At 40.4% G+C, this 22,489-nt stretch overlaps 1 protein-coding gene across 7 annotated transcripts in view; it reads left to right on the top strand.

Annotated features, from left to right (window-relative positions):
- Positions 1-22,489, top strand: part of KCNJ16 (potassium voltage-gated channel subfamily J member 16) — a 144,244-nt gene that overhangs the window by 15,470 nt on the left and 106,285 nt on the right. For 3 of the 7 annotated variants that reach the window (XM_029211898.1, XM_029211903.1, XM_029211897.1), the window contains 2 exons: positions 18,830-18,901; positions 19,836-19,894. The exons of 3 other annotated variants lie outside the window; for them this stretch is intronic. The gene's annotated coding sequence lies outside the window, so the exon portion shown is untranslated. The remainder of the gene's footprint in view (positions 1-18,829; positions 18,902-19,835; positions 19,895-22,489) is intronic. One more of the 7 variants, XM_029211906.1, reaches the window with a different exon arrangement.

Here is a 22,489-nt window from a genome sequence, read left to right as displayed (position 1 = left end):
TCCTAATGAACCGTTGATTTAGTACTTATGAGACTAGTTTGTAAATGGTAAATCCTGCACAGATGTTGACTAAAATAATGACTGAGCCACAAGCCCCAAGCTGTAGGGAGTTTGGGAGGGTATTCTAAGGAGTTATTAAATAACACAGTACAGAAAAATGAAATACCTATTTGTATTTGTTTTCTATGACTGCGTAACAAATGACCACAAACTTTGTAGCTGAGAGCAATACACATTTATCATCTCACAGGTTCTGTGGGGCAGGAATCTGGGCTTGGCTTAGTTGGGTTGTCTGGAAAGCTGCAATCGAGGTGTTGGTCAGAGCTGGATCCTCATCTGGAGGCTTGACTGGGATGGATCTGCTACCAAACCCAGTGCGTTGGCAGGATCATCTCTGTGGTTGTAGAACCCAGGTTCTTTGCTCCTTGCTGGCTGTTTGCCAGGGCTGCTCTCAGCTCCAGGAGATTGCCATGGTTCTTTGTCATGTGGCCCTCTCATCAGGCCTTCTCACAACAGCTTCTTCCTTCGAAGCCATCAAGAGAGAAAGTCTTTGGCATGAGACTGCTAGAAGGGCAGTTTTATATCAAGTAATATAATCATGGCAGTGACATCATCACCTTTGTCATGTAACTATTTAGCATCATCACAGGAGAGACAGCGTCCTCTGCAGTTTCTGTGGATCGAAGTAGGTTACAGTTACCGCCACACTCCATAGGAGCAGATTTCACAAAGGCATGAACACTTGAAAGCAAGGGTCATGAGGCTGCCCTAGAGTCTGTCCACCAAACGATTCATTTTCAGGTCTCTAGATGTTAAATGTACACATCAGAGCATTTGTTCAATTTCCAGACCACAGAATGTAGGCATCAACCTTCCTACCTTTTCGACAGACCTGACTACAGAAACTAGCAAATAGTCATACAGAAATAGAATATGTCACATTCCTGCAAAGTAGAAAATACACAGAATATTCTACTTAGCCAAAGCTGGGTGTCCGACCTCGCTTTTTCTCCTCTAAAACAAGATGAAGATCATCTTAACTTCAATGAAGTTAGGTCGTTACAATGAGGGTTGCCACTGGGACCAGTGATGCAGTCATTCTCCATCACCATTCACCTCGCCCCGGGGTGCTGGGAGGTTGAGCATTGTGGATTCTGTCAAGCCCGTTGAGTGCCCGTTGAGTTCAGCCAACGGGAGGCTGCAGCAGGACTGAGGAGAGAAGAAACAGGTCCCTTGCTCGATCATTTATTCCCCTCCCTGTAGGATCTGCTTGGGCTGCCTGGGTCTCTCTGAGAGCTCCGTCCCCGCACCCATGTTATCCTCACAGGGCAGTCTCTCTACAGGACCCTCCCATCAGGATTCAGTAACTGCTCTCTTCCCTCGTCCATTTAGGCACAGATAACAATTTGGATGTCCCTAGCCCTGGGGTGCTGCCTTGATTGTGTGTACCTGTGTGTACGTGATTTCTCTGAATGCTTCCCACGCTTTGCTAATAATTCCTGTATTAAATCTTCCTCAAATTACCGTAAATCGAGCATGGCATTTTTTTTTTTTATTGCAGGACTCTGGCAGATATATCACTCAAAGTATTTAAGTTTTATAAACACAGGGGTTTGTGCATAAAGGGTAATAAAAAATTGTTGAATGAATGGGAAAAAAACTCTTCGCCGGTGAGTGTAGTCTTTTCCCCATTCAATAATTCAGTAATTGAGGGGCTTCCTGTTCCTTGTGGAGTTCTAATGAGAGTCAATGTGATGGTTCATATTTCCTGGAAAATCTTCCTAAAGGCTCGAGATGATAAATATTGCTTATTCCAGAAGAGATAAGGGTGTTGATTTTTTAAAACTTTCTCCTTTACTCTTATCCAGCAAAGAGTTATGGGGGGGGGGGGAAAGGCAAGATGTGTATGTTTACAGCAGAACCTCAGTGCTGACTGACATCTGTGCTTAATGATGCCATGATCCACATCCATCTTTGGTGGAAGAAGCAACAGTGCAGTGGCAAAGGTTGTAATATTAAAGAATTGTTATAGCATGTTAAAAAAAAAAAAAGGACAAAATAGGTGAGAATATTGGATAAAGCTAAAATGTTAAAAAAAATAGGCACGCTATAAAGAAAGTCTAGGTAAAAGTATGTGAGGTGATAGAATAAACACTTGAGGACGTGTGAAATGTTTGATTTTTAAAGATAATTAAAAGGGAATTTGGCTGCGTATTGAATATTGCCTTGTATGGATGAAAACTGGGTAGCTGAGCGATTAAATCAATAATTTTGAAGTCTTGTTATGGCTCTTACGGTTTATAGGACTGTGTCATCTTGTTCTGCTGTTGATATTTGCTCAGTGGTGTCTGATCAGTGAGGCCTCACTGGGATTTCTCAAACATTTGTTTTAATCACACAGATAGGAGTTATCATAGCTGCAAGTAGGAACCAAGCAGCGGCCGGATTCCTGGGCTTTGTCTACATTCTTTTCTCATACGAGTTTTGACATTACAGACACAAGATATCCTGGATGGACAGAGGGCTTTGGAGTATGAAACCTGTTTCTAGACATAGAGTCATTTTTTTTGGTTTGTTTGCCAGCTCAAGGGCCCCTTTTCTCGCAGTCTAATTCCTGCACTGCCATAAAAGTAGGACGCAGCATGTCAAGGCTAAACGTCTGCTCCTCTATAGACATGCAGTCTGACTTTTAAAGGAGTAAGGACCTGGCTCTGGGACTCTTCGCAGACATCCTTAGTTTTTAAGCTGTATTCTGTACGCTCAGCTTTATGTAATCTTCTAGGAAGGCGTTTTTATAGGGAATCCATAGCTTACCTATACCAGAACTCAGTTAGTTACTCAAAAATAGTAAACATGTACATCCTGTTCTATGAACGTCTTCAGAGAACTTTTACAAATTTTTCTTTTCTATTTTTGAAATCCTAGTTGGAAAGCTCTGGTAGCAATCGTGGCAGAGGTACACTTGATGTAGTTCTAGGACCAGAGTCTAGAGACCTGTGATCCAGTCCCAGCTCTGCCACGATTTGACTGTGGAAGACGGAGCACTTTCTCTCACAGAGCTTCATTGTCAGCTTCTGAAAAGTAATCATACGAGAGCAATAGGTTCACCTGCAGAATAACCACGATCCATACAGTTTAAGATTCTCTAATGTGTCTGATTTTAACTTGCTCACAATACACTGAAGTTTAAGCTCGTTTTCATGAAACTTCTTTTTTTTCTTCATTTTATGGAAGTATAGTTGATTTACAATGTTGTGTTAATTTCTGCAGTTCCCTGTGCTCTGCAGTAGGACCCTGTTGTTCATCCATCCTGTATATACTAATTTTCATCTGCTAATCCCACACTCCCAGTCCTCCCCTCCCCTCCCCTCCCCTCCCTTCCCTTCCCCTCCTCATCACCCTGTGAAACTTCTGAATTAACCCATTCAAAATATTTATTGAACAGTTGCTCTGTTCAGAGAGCTAGATGAGGTAGTATAAGCGGAAGAAAGTAGCATAGTTATTGAGCCTTTTTTTTTTAACGTTCACTCTCTAAACATGGTCACCGCTTTTAAGGAACTGATGAGCTATTAAAGAGAAAGGCCATGTTTGCACATAAACCTGATGCTTGCCAGGGGGTGAAAAGAGAGGCTGGGACCAGCATCCAAAGACATAAAAAGTCACTGTGTGTCTAGGAACCATGGTAAGAAATACAGTAGTAGCGAATGTGTGATTATTTACTGTGAGCCAGAACCTGGGCCAAGTACTTCTCACAGGTGAAAACAAAGTTATTACCTGGGTACCATGATACGCTCCATTCTATGTTAGAAAGGGATATCACAGGGAAGTGAAGTGATTTCCCAAGGCCACAGAACTAGGCAGTGCTAGAATCGGGTGCTAGTTCAGGCTGCTGTCTGCAGTAAACCCACTCCTTTTCAGGCATGATCAAGATGCTTGATGTAGTCCGATGAAAGTGAAATTATTTTCAACAAGTGACATCAGAGAAGTCTTCATAATATTCTATCTTTTGGGCCTTTTCAGTGTTTCTCAAAGTTATTTTTTTTAATCCCAAGACCATCTGTCTGAGAATCACTTGGGTGAACTTATTAAAAATATAGGCTCCTGGGCCCTATCCTAGACCTATTAAATCACAATTCTGAGACTGGACAAGGAAATCCAAATTTTTAACAATCTCTTTGGTTTATTCTGATGTACACTAATGTTAACAAATTCTAAGGGAAAGATTAGATTTCAATACGTGAAAAAGTTAAACAACAGTTAACAAAAGTTAAACAATAGTTCTAGATAGAGAGAATATGAACAAAAATGTGGCATCCAAAGATACACCATTCTGGGGGTTTGAAAGCAAACATTTAGCAGGCATGTAGGGTGTATATAAGGAAATAGAAAGATACAAGTGTAGGTATTGAAAAAGTACAAGTCAGTCTGCTTTGAGCTTTTTTTTTTTTTTTTTTTTTTTTCCTGCTTTGAGCTTTGAGTAAAGTTCCTAGGGCAATGGACTTCATTGGGCAATCAAATAGAGACATTTGGGGGATTTTTTGGATAGAAAAATAGCCTATTAAAGTAGAATTTTAGGCAAGTTCGTCAGGTGGCCATTAGGATGGGTGCCGTGTGGATAGATTGGCAAAGACCTTACGTAATTGGGGCTCTTAAATGCCTGAATGGGTAGTATTGATGATACTGAGTACTCAGAAAGGAAGGGAGTAAAGTAAAATACATTTTGGGAAAAAAAAATCACAGTGTGAAGGTATTTCCTGGGTTAGATGTGAGAGAAGTCTGAAAGATAGGAGCTTGGGTATCTGGGTGTCAGGAATGACGGAGCAGCATATGAACAGGAGGAGAGTCGGGGGCAAAAGCACGGGTTTGACGGCAGGTGGTGGAGAGTCCACTTTGACACACATTCGTGGTGCCAGCCAAACACAGATCTTCATGTCCAATCGGCAGTTCGTAATTCGAGACAGAATTAAAGGAAAATGTCAGCGCTTGAGGCGTAGATTTAGATGTGCTGTGCGTGACTAACAGAAGTAAATGACAACGCGTAGAGGATTAGAGAAACAAACCCAGGACAGCACCTGGGGAATCCTTTCACTGCTACAGTGGAGAAGAGATTGAGGAGGAAAAGATGCACTTTTCTGTCGTCAAGAAGAGTTAGACAAAAATATAGTCTGAGGTTAACCTTAGGTACATTCTCATCTTAAACAGGGGTGCGAGAAATACACATAAATGTCTCAAAATACTACCAGTCGCCCCTGCTACGAACGTGCATTTCCAGAGAACTTACAGTTAAAATTCAGATCCAGTAATTTCCTGCTCTGGTGACCATGAACACAGAAGTGGATTTTATCCCTCTTAACAATCACAATAATAAATTAAGTAGCATTTGAAAGCACCAAGAGAGGAAAGCACACGTCAGATGAAAACTGTTTTATTCCCAGAGTGCACTCTTGCCTTAAAGCAAGGGTGCCTAAAGCAGCCCCATCACTGCTGGAGATGCGCTCCCTCTGAATCAGCTACTACTTGGGGCCAACTGTGAAACATTCAAAAGGAAAGTCTCATCTTTCTGAGTCATGAGATTCTTCCTCTGAAAATACCTTATCATCAAGAACTTTAAAATTTATTTTCAAGTCCAACCTGGAAGCAGAACCAGTAACACAAGTCGATATCAAAAGCAAAAGGGAAGCCACATTGATAAAAACGTCAGAGCCGCCAAGTTCATAGGGTCCAGCTTTTGGAGAGGATTCAGGGAGGTCTTTTCCATCAGAACCAGTTTCCCCTTCTTCTTCGTTTCCCTTTCATGGACTCTGCCTCTGGGCACGTGAAAGTGTCCTTCCATACAGTGGGGAGTTAGTTTATTTGTGCATGGGGGTGAGGCAGCCTTTGATAAATATAAAACCCCATCATTATCTCATTTTGGTGTATTCTGAGATTTTCCTAAACAGATGTCATGGAAAATTCATTGCGAAAGAACAACTTGTTGCAAAAGTAACCCACAGATTTTATCTTTCTCTTTTCCCTTAAAAGTTCAAAGCTGGGAGGAAACGACTTAATTGAGATAGGCCTTAAAGAAAAAGAACTTAAGGGTAATTCATGTGTCATTGACTCAGTAGTATTAAGTGAATGGGGTTGGGTGGAAATTTAAATGCTCTCAGTGCCCGGTGATCATGTTTGGCACTTCAAACGTGTTCCATTTTCTTACAGTCTTCAACCCTTCTCATTTTGAGTATTGCTACTCTTCCTATATTAAGAAGATGCCACTGTGGACAGAAAGGCAACTTTGGGTTTACTTTTCTAAATAACAGAAATAGACTGGTTTTCCCATGAACTACTGAGAGGCCTTCCTCATGCCTCTGATAACAGAAAGAATGCATTTGCAAAGAGAAGAGTGGGTTCGGGGATAGCCCAAAGGACAAAGAGATGGTATTGACCATTTGAGAATCAAATCCTTGACTTTGACCGTTAGTTAAGTGCTATTTGAACTTGTCACTAAAATTGAGAAGTATTTCTAAAGGCCTGTATCCTGGACTATAGTTTAGGGTAAAACTGGAACCATTATTATGGAGTTACAACTAGTCATTTGAGACATGTCTTTAAGATACGCTTTCTCTCAGAAGCCAAGCCTGGATGACCGTGCAAGGTGTCTGGGAATCAGCAAAATCATTTTTCTTTATAATTATCTAAAGAAATACCCTTACCCTTCTCTGACTGTTAGATGGGTTAAAATTTAAAAACCTGCACACAAACAAAACATGATACAATATCAAGGGATGTGACGGTGTGGAGCAACAGGAACGTTCCCACTTCGCTGATGGAAATGCGAGATGCTGCAGTCATGTCGGGCGGTAATTTGACAACTTCTTTTAAAGTTTAACACATATTTACCATATGACCCAGCAATTTTAATCCTTGATGTTTACCCAGGAAACATCAAAATTGGGGTTTACAGGAAAACCTGTACACGAATGGTCTTCGCAGTTTTTTCATAATCGCCAAAACCCGGATGCAATCCAGATGTTTTCTATTCAGTGATTGGATAAACAAACCGGGTTACATCCACACGATTAAATTGATGTGCTAATCAACAAGGATGAATCTCAAATACATCTTGCTATGTGAGAGAAGCCAGACCCCAAAGGCTGCATGCGTCCCCTATGATTCAATTTCTAAGACGTTCTAAAAAGGGCCAAGTTATAAGGAGGAAGGACAGATCAATGGTTGCCTGGGAATTATGAGTGGATCAGTTGACTGCAAAGGGCCAGTGTGAGGGAATTTGGGGACATGCTAAAACTTTGAGCATCAAATCTCACAGAACTATGTACCACAGAGAGTGACTTTTACTGTATGCAAAGTTTAAAAAATATATATATATTTACACACACAAATACAAGCTTATTCCACAGCATATCTTTTTCAAACTGGAATTGAAATTCAGTAGAAAAGCTTCAACTTATGTGTACCCCAAAAAGAAGATGCTAAAAAGAGTAGAGAAACACTGGGTTTGCTTCTTCGTTAAAAATACCAGCCTGAAATAAAGTACTTTGGGGGGATTTTCTGTGTGATCACACTGGTGTCTGGCTCTCCTACCTGTGGCACATGCTTTAAGTACCTCCAATTGCTTTCTTACTCTGACTCTGTGATAATCAATGAATCATAGATCTCGGGAGAGAAAGGGTCATATTTCACCTAATTAATTCGGCAAATACTTCTTCAGTGTCTGTCATACTCCTAACACTCCTCCAGGGAATGGAGATCCATCAGCTTAAATGGATAGACTTCATCCTCTACCAAGCAGCCCTGAATTTTGTATTTTTAGTATTCAGTAGTCAAAAATCTTCACCTTCAACTTGTTTATTTTCCGGTTACTGCAAACTTCCTAATTCAGCCGAGCTTCAACTAGTAATTAAAGTCGATTTGAATGGGATAGGGAGGGTGGGAGGGAGATGCAAGAGGGAGGAGATATGGGGATATATGTATATGTATAGCTGATTCACTTCGCTATAAAGCAAAAACTAATACACCATTGTAAAGCAATTATACTCCAATAAAGATGTTTAAAAAAAGTTGATTTGAAAAGCACAAAAAGGTAACATCAAAAGAAAAAAACCCACCAGTATCCATTTGGGGGCCTCAGTCGCTTCCGATACTATTTACTGATTCATAACTCAAAAGAACTTATGTCCTTTGCAAGTTGAGATTCTAGAAACTAATTGGCATTTTCACTTTCATTTTTAATTTCATAAAATTATAGGCAACCCACACTAATTTGTTTATTTGAAAGTAACACATAGAAATTAGAAGTGCTGCTTGTGAGATCCTGGGACACTAGGTGAGAACATTCTCTTAGGAAGGCTCCATGTGTATGTGACATCAGTTATTTGGATGTGCTAGAGTCAGGAGCTCTCTAAAACTCTGAGGAAGGAACTGTATGTAGTAAGAAGAAGCAATCTTTCCATCCAAAATGAGAGTGTGTCCAGGAATTGGTAACACACCTAGGGGATTTATTAATTTCCTCTGGCTGCTGTAGCACATTACCGCCAACTCCGTGACAATACGAATTCATCATACTGTAGTTCTGGAGGTCAAAGTCTGAAGTGGATTCCACTGGGTTAAAGTCGAGGGGTTGGCAGGGTTGCATTTTTTGTTTGTTTGTTTTTCTGGAGGCTATAGGGGAAAACCTGGTTTCTTAGCTTTTTAGCTTCTAGAGGCCACCCACATTCCTCCTTCCATTTTCAGAGCTGGCAGTGGCTGGTCAAGTCTTTCTCATGTCCTGTCACTGTGATGCTGACTCTTTTGCTTCTTCTTCCATATTTAAGGACATTGTGATTATAACCAGCACACCGGAGTAAGCCAGGATAATCAGCAGATGGGTAACCTTAATTCCATCCGCTGCCTTTATTCTCCTTTTCCACATCATGTAATGGATTTACCAGTTTACCAGAGATAAATTTATCTCTGGATGCATGTTGACTGGCTTCGTTAGGGTCTTTTGTTTTCTTTAACGCTGCAGGAGGTATTATAAGATGCTTCCTGTGCAGATCATCTTTCAAAGAAGTAAACAAGCCAACAGAGGAATAGAGACAGCCTACAGCTAGTGATCTATCCCCTCGTCCTTCCCAGGCAGCTCATCCTAAGTAACATTACTACCGAAACAAAATCATTGGCCTCCAGTTCCATTTTGTTCTCATTTAAGGCCATGTTAATGTGTCTGTTCACATCTGGAACCACTGCAGGCAGACCTTGGAGAAGCTGCCTGTTCGGTTCCAGATCACTGCATGAATGTTGCAGTGAACTGAGTCATACAGATTTTTTGGTTTCCCAGTGCATATAAAAGGCATACTTAGGGCTTCCCTGGTGGCGCAGTGGTTGAGAGTCCGCCTGCCGATGCAGGGGACACGGGTTCGTGCCCCGGTCCGGGAAGATCCCACATGCCGCGGAGCGGCTGGGCCCGTGAGCCATGGCCGCTGAGCCTGCGCGTCTGGAGCCTGTTGCTCCGCAACGGGAGAGGCCACAACAGTGAGAGGCCTGCGTACCGCAAAAAAAAAAAACAAAAAAGGCATACTTACACTATACTGTAGTCTGTTAAGTGTGGAAGAGCATTAGGTCTGAAAAACAGTGTACATACCTTAATTTAAAAATATTGCTAATTATCATCTGAGCCTTCAGCAAGTCCTAGTAGTAACGTTAAAGATGACCACTCGCTGATCACCATAACAAATACAATAATAATGAAAAAGTTTGAAATACTGCACGAGTACCAAAAATGTGATACAGAGACACGACGTGAGCAAATGCTGTTGGGAAGATGGCGCCCGTAGACTTGCTTGACGCAGGGTTACCACAAACTTTCAATTTGTAAAAAAATACAGTCTCTGCGATGTGCAGTAAAGCAGAGCACAATAAAACGAGGTATTACTGTACTTCTTTGTGTTGACACTTACAGACTTGTCTTTCTAATACCTTTCCTGCAAGAGTTTGAAGAACCTCTAAGTCTAGGATAAAACATGGTTTTGCAGGGCTTATGTGTTTCACCCACGAAGAGGATTTCCTCATTTGGGGTAACTTTGACCAGATTTAGCTTTTTCTTTAATCTTTCTTTTTCTAAATAGTGATTTAGAACAACACAGATGAAAACCATGAGCCTCTCACTGTTTCACTTTGCTGTAAGGAATTCACAAAAGAATGAATGTTTCCTAATAAAATCCGAATTACTTAAGTTGAGTGGGGTTTTCTTAGCCAATTACCAGTTTCTTTCATCCTAAGGGAGACCACTTGAGAACCTTAAAACTATGTTGGATTCTTTTAATTCTGTGACTAGAAATTTTTAACCAAGAGTAAGTTCATGCTTTAAAGAAGATGAAAAATGTTTATAAAATTAACTCAGGGTTTTTTTAGACATCAATTTGGGTTTTCCTCATCTCTGACCTCATACGTATTTTTATGTGCCAAGTGTGCATGGATCTGAAACATACAGATTGAAATAAATGTTCACTGTTTAACAAAGAAGGAAAGGGCTTGGTAAAATGAGATGACTTAGAATAGAAGAGACGGGTCAGGATCACCAGATTGGGAGCATGTGTTTTGAAGTCTGACAGATATATGTTTGAATGCTGGTTTTATCAGGGCAGATACACTAATTTAACCACCCAAAATCTGTTTTTATCCTTCGTCTATGGAAATAAAACCCCCATACATATGCCAGTTTTCATCTAGGCTCACGCACATCTAAAACTACTACCTTTCCCACTCCTGGGCATATATCTGGGTAAAACCATAATTCGAAAAGATACATGCACTCCAGTGTTTATTGCAGCACTATTTACAATAGCCAAGACATGGAAGCAACCTAAGAGTCCATCGACAGAGGAATGGATAAAGAAGATGTAGTACGTATTTACAATGGAGTATTACTCAGCCATAAAAAAAGAAATTGAAATAGTGCCATTTGCAGTAACAGGGATGGACCTAGAGATTGTCACACTGAGTGAAGTTAAGTCAGACAGAGAAAGACAAATATCATATGATATCACTCATATTGTAGAATATTTTAAGAAGCTGACACAAATGAACTTATTTACAAAACAGAAACAGACTCACAGACTTTGAAAACAAACTTATGGTTACCAAAGGGGAAAGGGCGGGGGGAGGGATAAATTAGGAGTTTGGGATTAACATATACACACTACTAGATATAAAATAGCTAATCAACAAGGACCTGCTGTACAGCACAGGAAACTCTGCTCAAAACTCTTCAATAAGCCATATGGGAAGAGAACCTGAAAAAGAATGGATATATGTATATATATATAACTGAATTACTTTGCTGTACACCTGAAACTAACTCAACATTGTAAATCAACTATACTCCACTATAAAATAAAAATTAAATAAAAACACTACCTTTCCAAGATTTCCTTGCAGTTAATGTGTCCCAATTAAGTAAGTTCCAACCAGTGGTATATATAAGTGAAAACTGTGGTATAACTTCCTGGAAGGAGGAACCATGTACTTTTTCTTTTTTTCCTTCCTTCCAGGGCTAGAATGATCATCTTGGACCAAGATGTAGAAAATGGTAATGTAGCAAGGTTGAAGGGCCTTGAGTCCCTGATGGTAGTTTAAACCACTATTACATTTTCTGTTAGTCTTGGCCAAACCTAATCTAATTCAGTCACTTCTTTGAAACTCATATCTTAAAGGGTTGCTGGGAGGATTAAATGAGATAACACATTTAAATCGTGGAGCACAATGGCTCGTCTGTAGAAGGTAAAATAAATGTTAATTCCCGTCTCCTTTCCAGGATAGCTAAAGTTCTAAAGACTTTCATCCATGAAAATATCTCAGTAATTTTGATCTTCAAAGTTAATGGCAAAGGAACATTTTTGACTGTGAGATAGAGATGCCTCTATAAGGACAATAAAAGAATTTGTGGGTTTTTTGGGTTTTTTTTTTTTTTTTTTTGGCCACACCACAAGGCTTGCGGGATCTCAGTTCCCCAACTAGGGATTGAACCCGGGCCATGGCATTGAAAGCCCAGAATTCTAACTAGGCCACCAAGAAACTCCCAAGGATTTGTGTTTCTTAATTCATTCTTTTATATTAACTTATTCAACATGTTTTGAGTACTGATTAAGCCCCAGGCCTGTATTCAGGATTGTCATTGTAAGTGAGACCTAGGTTTTGCCAGTGGTAGGTTCAAATTCTATCAGAAAAGAGAGGCAGAGAAGCAGCCATTAAGGTACAGTGATAAGTACCACAGTTAGAAATATTCACAAAAATACTATGGGAATAGAGAAAAAAGTGGCTCAGTCTGTCTAAGGAAGCTAGGAAGGTTTTATGAAGGAGAAATTTCAGCAGGGAACTAAAAGACAAATTGATATTTGATAGTGAGGGAAGGAAAGGTTTTAAAATATAGGGAGCCACATATCAGGGCATGAAACAGTGTATTTAGTGGATAACAGAGTAGTTTTGCAAGGCTGGAGTGTTAGGCATGAAGGTTTATGAAAAAGGACTGAATAGTAGGTTAGCATCAGATTGTGACCAAAAAAATTTTAAAAATAGGTCTAATGGCAGAGTGGAGGACGTATTATAAACCTGTAAGTGTGGAAGACATGGCCTCAAAAGACCATTTAGGGCACATTTTCTAGGTTTGATAAAACAAAAACAAAAAACTAACTCTATTTCAGCAGAAACTGGAAGGTGAAAATATTTCATGAAACATTGGAAGCTAAAATCACCATTACTTCATGACTCTTTGGATGTGGTGATAAAGGGAAAATATTCAGTAGGAGTCTAGAGATCTCTCGAGCTTTAGATCAGCTCTGTGATGCAGTGCCTTTAAACAAACAAGAGGCATAGGTGGAAGAGGCGGTTATTCAGCTCTACTAGGATAAGGTGAATCTTATTTGTCCATGTGATGTCTGGGTGGAAACAGTTAATTGGCAATTGGCTGAATGAATCCGGAGTTCAGAGCTAATCATTCCTGAGCCGTATGGGTGGTTGTCACCATACGGGGAAAGAGTGACATCTAGTAAGAACTGTGAACTTTCAGCAAAAGTGCTTGAAACAAGGCAAAAAAGCTGAAGACAGAATCCCAGGGAATACTTTATTTAAGAGAGAAGTCAGCAAGACATGCCACAATTTGGCTCAGAAATTGAAGAAGATAAAAAAATTGTTAAAGTTAAATTATTAAATAGAATGCTTCACATATTCAGAGGAATACAGAAAATTATATCACACACCTCTGCGCTTGCCTCTGAGATTTAACAACTGTTCTTCTAAAGGTTTTGGTTTTGGTTCTTAACATTTAGGTCTATGATCTATCTTGAGGTGTTCTGGTTTTTTTTTTTTCCATATCATATGAGGGAAGTCCTGGGGTTCTTTCTCTCTCCCCCCCTCCTCCCACCCTCCCTCCCCCTATCTCCCTTCCTTCCTTCCCTTCCTCCTTCCTTTCTCCTTCCTTCCTTTCCTTCTTCCTTCCTCCCTCCCTCCCTCCCCCCTTCTTTCTTCCTTTCTCTCTTTCTCTTTCCATAGATAGCTGCTTGTTGGGCAAACCTTTTCCTCCAACCTTGCTTCTGTTGTAGAAAATCAAGCCACAGTATATATGGACCTACTTTTGGACCCTCTTCTGTTCTGTTGATCTATGTGTCTATCCTTTATGCCAATACCACATTGTCTGAATTATTGTAGCTTTATAGTAAGACTTGAAATCAGGAAATTTAAATATTTGAATTCCCTTTTTAAGATTTTTTCTATTCTACTTTGTCTTCATGACCATATAAATTTTAGAATCAGTTTTTCAGTTTCTCAGAAAAACCTACCTGGATTTATATTGGAATAGTTGAAATCTATGGATCAATTGGGTAGAAAATTTACGTCTTATCAATATTGAATCTTCCGACACATGAGCGTGGAGTAGTTAGCTATTATTCAGAATTGATCAGTAAATGACTTGAGCCTAGGGATTTCTTTATGGGAGTATTTCTGGTTAGGAACTCAAGTTTTTAATAGATACTTAGTTAACTAGAGGTTTATTAATTTTATGACAGTTTTCAAAGAACCAACTTTTGGCTTTGCCAATTTTCTTTCTTTTTTTCTGCTTCATTGAATTTCATCCTTATATTTATTATTTCCTTTCTTCTACTTATCTCGTGTTATATTTTCCCCTGTTTTTCTAAATTCTTAAGTTGGAAGCTCAATGATTGATTTTCAACATTTTAATGTTTAGACGTTGATTTAAACTATTACAATTTTAAACATTGATTTTAAATATTTAAAGGTATACATTTCCTCCTAAGCACTGCTTTAGCTGCATCTCTCAATCTTTGATATGTTTTCCTTACCGTTCAGTTCAAGATATTTTCTAATTTCCCTTCTTATTTTTCATTTGATCTGTGTACTATTTAGGATGTTGATTAATTACAAAATATTTTAATTTTCTAGACGTCTACATATTTTATTGTTATTGCTTTCCATTTGGTTTAATGGTAGTCTCAAAACAGGCAATGTATGATTTTAAACCTATGAAAGTTATTAAAACCTGTTTTATTATCCTGCATATGATGTTTGGTCCATGTGGTCCAACATATAGTTTATCTTGGTAAACATTTCATGTGGGCTTGAAAAGATTATTGTGCAGTTGTTGGATGCAAAGGGAAATCACACAGGGTAACTATGGAATACCATGAACAGCTTTATGCCAAAAGAATCGACAATTTAGATGAAATGGGACAACTTCCTTGAAAGACACAAACCACCAAAACTCACATCAGATGTGATAGAAAAGTCTGTATAGATGCAAACAGTTCTTTATATTCTTGATATAGTGATTTTCTTTCAGGTGAATTGTAAATGTTTTCTGCTGGGCTGTGGTTTGCCTTTTCATCTTCTTACTGGTGTGGTCAGAAGAGATGTTTTCATTTTGATGACGTCCAATGTATCAATTACTTTTTTTTTCGTGGTTAGTGCATCCTGTCTTGTCTACTCTAAGGTGGAGAAGATGTCCTCCTATGTGTCTTTCTAGATTTAACTTTTACATTATTTTATAACTTTATATTTTATTTTTCTTGAATTAATTTTTGCATATAGAGCGACAAGTCCCAACTACTTTGTACAATGGAAAATGCCCTCAGGGGAGCATGTTGTATAAATAGGGGTCTCACCCGGTGTGGTTCCCTTCCTTCAAAGATCCAGTGTCCCCAACTTCCTGCTCTTTTTCATCACTCTGCAATGCCTTCAAAGTTGCTTTTACATTTTACTTGATTATAATTGTTATCTGCAGGAATATTAGTATATTCTACTACTGGGCTCAGAACTCCTTTAATCTCCTTTTTAACCAGATATCAGACTGTGATTTTAAAATGTGAAGATGATCTGTTTCAGAAATTCTGGAAAATTTTCATTTACTCTCTTTAAATATTTCATTTATTCTCTATTCTCCCCATTTTTCTCCTTTTGTAATTCCTAGTAGCCATTTTTATACTTTCTTATTCTATCCTTCTTATTTCTCTTGATGTCCTATATTCTGAATTTCCCTTTCTCTTTGTGCTACATTCTGGATAATGTCCTCAGATCTGTCTTCCAGATTATTAATTCTCTTATCAACAGCAGCTTAGTTTTGTCCAATGATCTTTTTTCTTTCTTTGATTACATTTTTTAATTCTGGTCTCCCCCCTTCTATAAATCAGCCTGTCTTTTTTTCCTCATGTTTCCATTGTTCATTTTATATCCTTCATTATTTGACACTTTCCTATGTTATATCTTTTTACATTATTCTGTTACTTCAAGTCTTGTATACTCATCCTCTTGTTTGCTGACCCTACCTCATGAAATGGTTTTTTGTGTGTGTGAGGTGCAACATTCATGATCTCAAGAAGATGTGGCAACGATCCTCAGAAGAGGTTGATCGTTTTCTCAGTGAAAATGTGTGCGTTTAGTTTGCTCTGCAGTTTGTTTCTAGGATTTCAAGGGCTAGTGACCTGCTTTTACACTGATTTCTCACCTTGGGGGATACAAGCACCATGTGGGTTGCATAAACTTTGCTCCACACCAGTGGTGTTGGTCTGAGACTCTTAACTTCCAATAGGATGCTTTATTTTGTCTTCCCATTAAGAGGAGCTCAGGCAGAGATATACATTCTCATTACCACACACACAAGCTGATGAAAGGACTTAGCTAGCCCACCCCATATAGAAGATTTAAATCTAGCCCAGACCTAGCCGGATGTAAGGCTTAACTGTAAATCTCAATCTAATGCAAGGTCAATGCAGCCTCTGCTGTTCATCTCCATGAGTTAAAATACCAGCCCCGGGCTTCCCTGGTGGCGCAGTGGTTGAGAGTCCGCCTGCCGACGCAGGGGACATGGGTTCGTGCCCCGGTCCGGGAAGATCCCACATGCCGCAGAGCGGCTGGGCCCGTGAGCCATGGCCGCTGAGCCTGCGCGTCCGGAGCCTGTGCTCCGCAACGGGAGAGGCCACGGCAGTGAGAGGCCCGCGTACCGCAAAAAAAAAAAAAATTGAAAAAAAAAAAAATCCCAGTCCCAGTCTCCACGGCCTAGCTGTTCTGTTAGTTTCTGGGGTCCCTGTGGTAAGTGCTTGTAAGCTGCTCTCTCTAGCTGCAGTTGCCTCTTTATTTCTGGAACCTGGGAACTTCCCTTCCTTTCATTTGGATTCATTTGCATTCAGCAGTATCATTAACCAAATGTTTCTGTGGTAGCAGGAGAGAGTCCCTCACTACCTGAGAACTTAAAGTTGCTGTTAGCGTTTATTATTCTTGAAGGAATGTAGAGGGTGCATTTCATTTATATGTTTATCCTTTATAGTACTTAGCTCAGGGCTCTACAAGTCCATCAGTGCTTAATAAAAATCGGCAGAATGAATTCTAAAATGAATCGAAGGAGAGGACTTTAAATAATAAAAACTAAAAGAAAGAAGGCTTTAGTCTTTTAAAAGATGAATTCTCTCTCCCCATCTCAAATGGTTGTAAGAGTGAGGTGGGGACAGGGCCTGGCAGAAGGTATTACCTTCCTTACTGATGTATCAATACTCGCAACGTACTGCTTCATTTCCAGAAAAAAGTCCCCTGCTGGTTGCTGTCCACAGAAATTCTGCCAACATCCTGGTGGTTGCTGGTTTGTAGTTTTATGGGTTTCCAGAGGATCAAACACTGTATTATTATGTTTGGCTACTAACTCGGGTCAGCAGTTCAAAAGGAGAAAAGAAGGGGAGTAAAGTAGCTAGGAGGGGAAATGGGGATCGTACGTAAGCTGGTGTATTTAAGACAATGAGTTGAATTTACTGAGCATGAAGCAGTCTTTACTGAATCTCAGTTAATTTCATTTCAACAGGATATGATTGTATAGGTTCAAAGCTCTGTTTTCTAAGAACTGAAGATATGGCAATTATGTACCAGTTTTAATTTGGACTAAGGAATAAATAGGTTGCTTGCTCCATGTGTATGCTTTTACAAAGTATTGAAATGGAATGTTTTTTATCAACAATGACAGAAACAAATAGATTATTAAACATACCCCGAATCCCAAATCTCTCTTCCTTCAAAATATATTTATTTACCTAAATATAATTTGTAGGAATATTGATATGAAATATATATATAAGTATAATATTTGGCATTTAAAAATAACATTCAGTGGGCTTCCCTGGTGGCACAGTGGTTGGGAGTCCGCCTGCCGATGCAGGGGACACGGGTTCGAGCCCTGGTGCAGGAAGATATCACATGCCGCGGAGCAGCTAAGCCCATACGCCACAACTACTGAGCCTGCGCTCTAGAGCCTGCGAGCCACAACTGCTGAGCCCACGTGCCACAACTACTGAAGCCCGCGTGCCTAGAGCCCGTGCTCCGCAACAAGAGAAGCCACCGCAATGAGAAGCCCGCGCACCACAACCAAGAGTAGCCCCTGCTCGCCCCAACTAGAGAAAGCCCGTGCGCAGCAACGAAGACCCAACACAGCCAAAAATAGATAAATAAAATAAATTCATAAAAAAATAATAATTATGGAGTTACTGAAATACATAAACTATTTTAAGATCTGAGACAATGTGTATATTTTCTCAGGAAATGAGGTTCAAATTATTAATGTAAGAAACTCTGGACCTTGACCGTGTCATTGCTGAATTCTGCATACCCAGCACTTTCTTTAGTCTCAGGGAAGAATCAGCATATGTGTAACACTCGTAACAAGCGTAACATCCTTTTATAGGGCCAAAAAAATTCATGTTTCGCTTTGCCTTAGGTCCGAAAGGGACTGGGAGAGGGACGGGTAAAACTATTTTGTTTGCCATTTTGTTTAACATAAGACAAACTGTTTATTCCCATATCGGTTGCTTCTGTTTCCTGCTCCATTCTCAAAATAACTGTTTGGTGCTGTTAACTCTATAATGAGCTGGCTATCAAGTCCAAAAGGAATAAGAGAGGATTGTGTACTGACATTAAATAAAGCATCAGGGAGGGATAAATTGGGAGTTCGGGATTAACATACACACACTACTATATTTAAAATAGATAACCAACAAGGACCTACTGTGTAGCACAGGGAACTCTGCTCCATATTCTGTAATAAACCTAAGTGGAAAAAGAATTTGAAAAAGAATAGATATATGTATAGCTGAATCACTTTGCAGCATACCCGAAACTAACACAACGTTTCAAATCAACTATAGTCCAATATAAAATAAAAATTATAAAAAAGCATCAGACACAATACAGCTCTTTATTATTATTAAGACAAAAGTGTGGATATATACATATATTTTATTTATCAATTTATCCATTATTCTCTCATCAAATAGATATTTATGGAACACTTATTTTGGGTTTCTAGGCACTAGGAACTCAGCCATGAAGAAGTGAAACAAGATGTTCGCTTCCAAGGAGGAAACACGCTGGCCTGGAGGTACCATAAGCCACAAAGCGGATAATGCAAGGGCTGTGGATAAAACAGGAAAGAAGTAGAGAGGGGCCGGCTTGTGTTGGGAGGGCTGTGCAGAGCAGGGTGGCCAGAGATGGCCTTTCTCAGAAGATACCATGTATGCAGGCACCTGAAGGGCGAAAAGGAGCCCGCTTGTTGAGGATAGAGGGAAGCCGTTAATAGCGATACCCAGGCCACGCCCTCCTCTCACTGGGGTCCGGGCCGTAGGCCCCCATCTAAATACTTGAAAGTTAAAAATCAAGCTTACAAACCATTAATACAATATTTTCTATAATCCCACCTTGACAGATAAGCCTCCCTAACAACCTGGAAGGCTTGCTTGACATTTAGAATACCTTGAACTTTTGGGCGCTCTTCCTTGACACGTGGCAGCATGGGGAGAGCTGGCAGCATGGGGAGGGCCAGCCCCACCCCTAAATCAGCCTGTTTTTCCTTCTCCTCTCACCTCTGGCTGCTTCCACCACCTGAGGAGGCCCCCAGGCTCGCGTGCGGACAGCCCAGTCCACGCTTCCAAGCTCTGTCCACACCCCCGCTGCCCACCACTGCTTGACAACCTCTTGGGCCAAGAGAGGACATGTTACTACTTTCAACCAATTTGACTTTACTAAAAGTCTCCCCTACGACTAAAAGTTCCGACTCTAAAGTTCTCGAGGTGTGACTGTGATTGAGATGTGTCAGAAAAATCAGAAAGGCCAGGGTGGGCAGTGGACAGTCCCCCAGTGCAGTGGAAAGTTACTAAGTTGAGCATAACCCGCTGTGCTCCACATCTGTCTCATATCGACATTTTCATCTATTACAAAAATGACGTTCCAAAATGCCAGTCTAGCTTGTGGGTTTCAAGGAAGAGTTTCCAATCTGATATATGGTATCATTCATCCTCTCTCCACCTCCTTAAAAGAAAGACCCTGACTGCAGCAACACCTACACGGAGAAAGGAGGACCAGCTCTGTTTTATGGGTAAGCAAACTGAAGCTCAGTGTTCCATAAGGCGGCAGAATAGAAAAGGGTTAGGAGCATGGAGACTCATTTGGGTCCTGAGTATCCTACATGCTGGCTGTGTGACTTTGGATGAGTTAATATCTCTACCTTTAGTTGTATTTAATAAATCATCTCATCAATGGTGACAATAACAGTATTCACCACCTAACGTTATTGAGGGAATTTAAATGAGCTGACACATGTAATGCATTTAACAGAATGCCTGGCACATAATTTATGGTCAATAAGCATTCGTTGGTTTTAATTATTACTTCTTCTACCAGTACAACTATTTCTGCTATGACTGTTATTCAGAGCTACATTAAGTAATTGAGAGAACTTCAATGTAGGTTTTCTGATTCAAAGACTAGCGCCCTGGAAACCTTTAAACTGATGCTCATTTCAGAAACAAAATAAAAACGCAAAACAACAAAAAAGTAACAACAAAATCCAACAGCACCATTACTTGCAGACAACCACCGTCACCCCCAATCACAGCATTAAAGGAGGTAAAGTCGGGGCATTGACATCTCCTAGTTTTGTAAAGGCAAAGCTTTTGTATCCTTCCCTGTACAATCACACTCACTGTGAAGCTGGCTCGGAACCAGCATCTGAGGAAGCTCTTGACTGTTCACATAAATGGAGTGTGACGGTTTTGAGAATATGAAACAACGGACTACAAAACCTAATTACAATTTGGCCTTTGGCTTTAGGGCTGGAGGTTCAAAATCTCTCTCTCTCTCTGTCCTTCTCTACCTCCCTTCCTCCCTTTTTTTCTCTGTCTCTTCCTCTGACTGTCTCTCCCTCACATACACTCAGAAGTACAGACACACACAGACACAAAGACACACACATACACACATTAGACGTACACGCACGGTTTTCCCTATATTGACCACCGTGCTCTTAGACTCACTTTGGCGCCCTATGACTATCTTAGATAATCGCTCCTACTCAGTAGTTAACTATACGTGAAATTCCAACATGACCTTAAATACCTTGCTGTGCTAGACATTGTATTGCAATCATGACAGGTTCAACGAGTTAAAATATGGTAGCAACGTTGTTTTGCAGAAGAAAATATTTTGTTCTCAGGCTTTGTACCTGGACTTCATACTGCTTCTAGGAAAACTTCTAGCCCCTGTGTGGTAAGAACTTTGAGCTCAAGCAGACTGGGGTCAAATCCTGGCTTTCCACAAGGGATTTCTACAAAGTTCAATCTCTCTGAATCTTAAGTTTCATTCTCTGTAAGGAAGACTACCATAAATAACTACTTTCGTTATTGTTAATATTTATTATTGTGATTATTCCTTGAAATTAGAGCTAAGAGACTCTATGAAACCCATAATAATCCTTACCTGCCACTCGGGAGGAAAATCTTTGACAGAAGAAATTCTTAAAGAGCATGTTGTTAGCCTAGGTTCCTTAGAAAGAGAACCCTGAGGCAAGGGCTGTATGGGGTAGTTTCTTTGGGGAAGTAATCTCAGATATGAGGCGTGGTGGACTGGAGAAGGCGAAGCAAGATTGGTGGGGAAATGGCATTGTTTTGTCCTTTTTTGTGGCTGAGTAATATTCCATTGTATATATGTACCACATCTTCTTTATTCATTCCTCTGTCGGTGGACACTTAGGCTGCTTCCGTGTCTTGGCTGTTGTGAATGGTGCTGCTGTGAACATTGGGGTGCATGTGTCTTTTCAAATTATGCTTTTCTCTGGATATATGCCTGGGAGTGGGATTGCTGGATCCTCTGGTAGTTCTACCGTACTGTTCCCATAGTGGCCGTACCGATTCACATTCCCACCAGCAGTGCAGGAGGGCTCCCTTTTCTCCACACCCTCTCCAGCATTTACTGTTTGCAGCAACATGATTGGACCCAGAGATTGTTATACTGAGTGAAGTAAGTCAGACAAAGACAAATATATGATACCGCTTATATGTAGAATCTAAAAAAAAGGCTACAGATGAACTTATCTACAAAACAGAAATAGAGTCACAAATATGGAAAACAAACTTATGGTTACCAGGGGGTAAGGGCGGGGGAGGGATGAATTGGGGGCTTGGGGTTGACATATACACACGACTGTATATAAACTAGGTAACTAATAAGGACCTGCTGTACAGCACAGGGAAATCTACTCAATACTCTGTGGTGGCCTATGTGGGAAAAGAATCTGAAACGAGTGGATACGTGTGTACGTGTAACTAATTCACCTTGCTGTACACCTGAAACTCGCACAATATTGTAAATCAACTGGACTCCAGTAAAAATGAAAACAGAAGAGAAAGACAGGTGGGCAAGCCCACTAACAGCAGCCTAGTCGAGTGGCCTCCCCTGAGATTCAGTGGCTCCACTGCCGTGCCCACAGGCATAGAGATCTGGGCTCCATGCGGTCTAGAGCTGCCGTCTGAAAGAAGGAAGCAGATAGCAGCCTAGTCGAGTGGCCTCCACTGAGCTTCAGAGGCTCCGCTGCCATGCCCACAGGCGTAGAGATCTGGGCTCCATGCGGTCTAGAGCTGCCGTCTGAAGCTTCAGTGGCTCCACTGCCATGCCCACAGGCGTAGAGATCTGGGCT

This window comes from Monodon monoceros, unplaced genomic scaffold (assembly GCF_005190385.1).
Source record: "Monodon monoceros isolate NGI ecotype Baffin Bay Population unplaced genomic scaffold, NGI_Narwhal_1 Super_Scaffold_9, whole genome shotgun sequence".
Taxonomy (NCBI): Eukaryota; Metazoa; Chordata; class Mammalia; order Artiodactyla; family Monodontidae; genus Monodon; species Monodon monoceros.
This window is presented reverse-complemented; position numbering and strand designations above follow the sequence as displayed.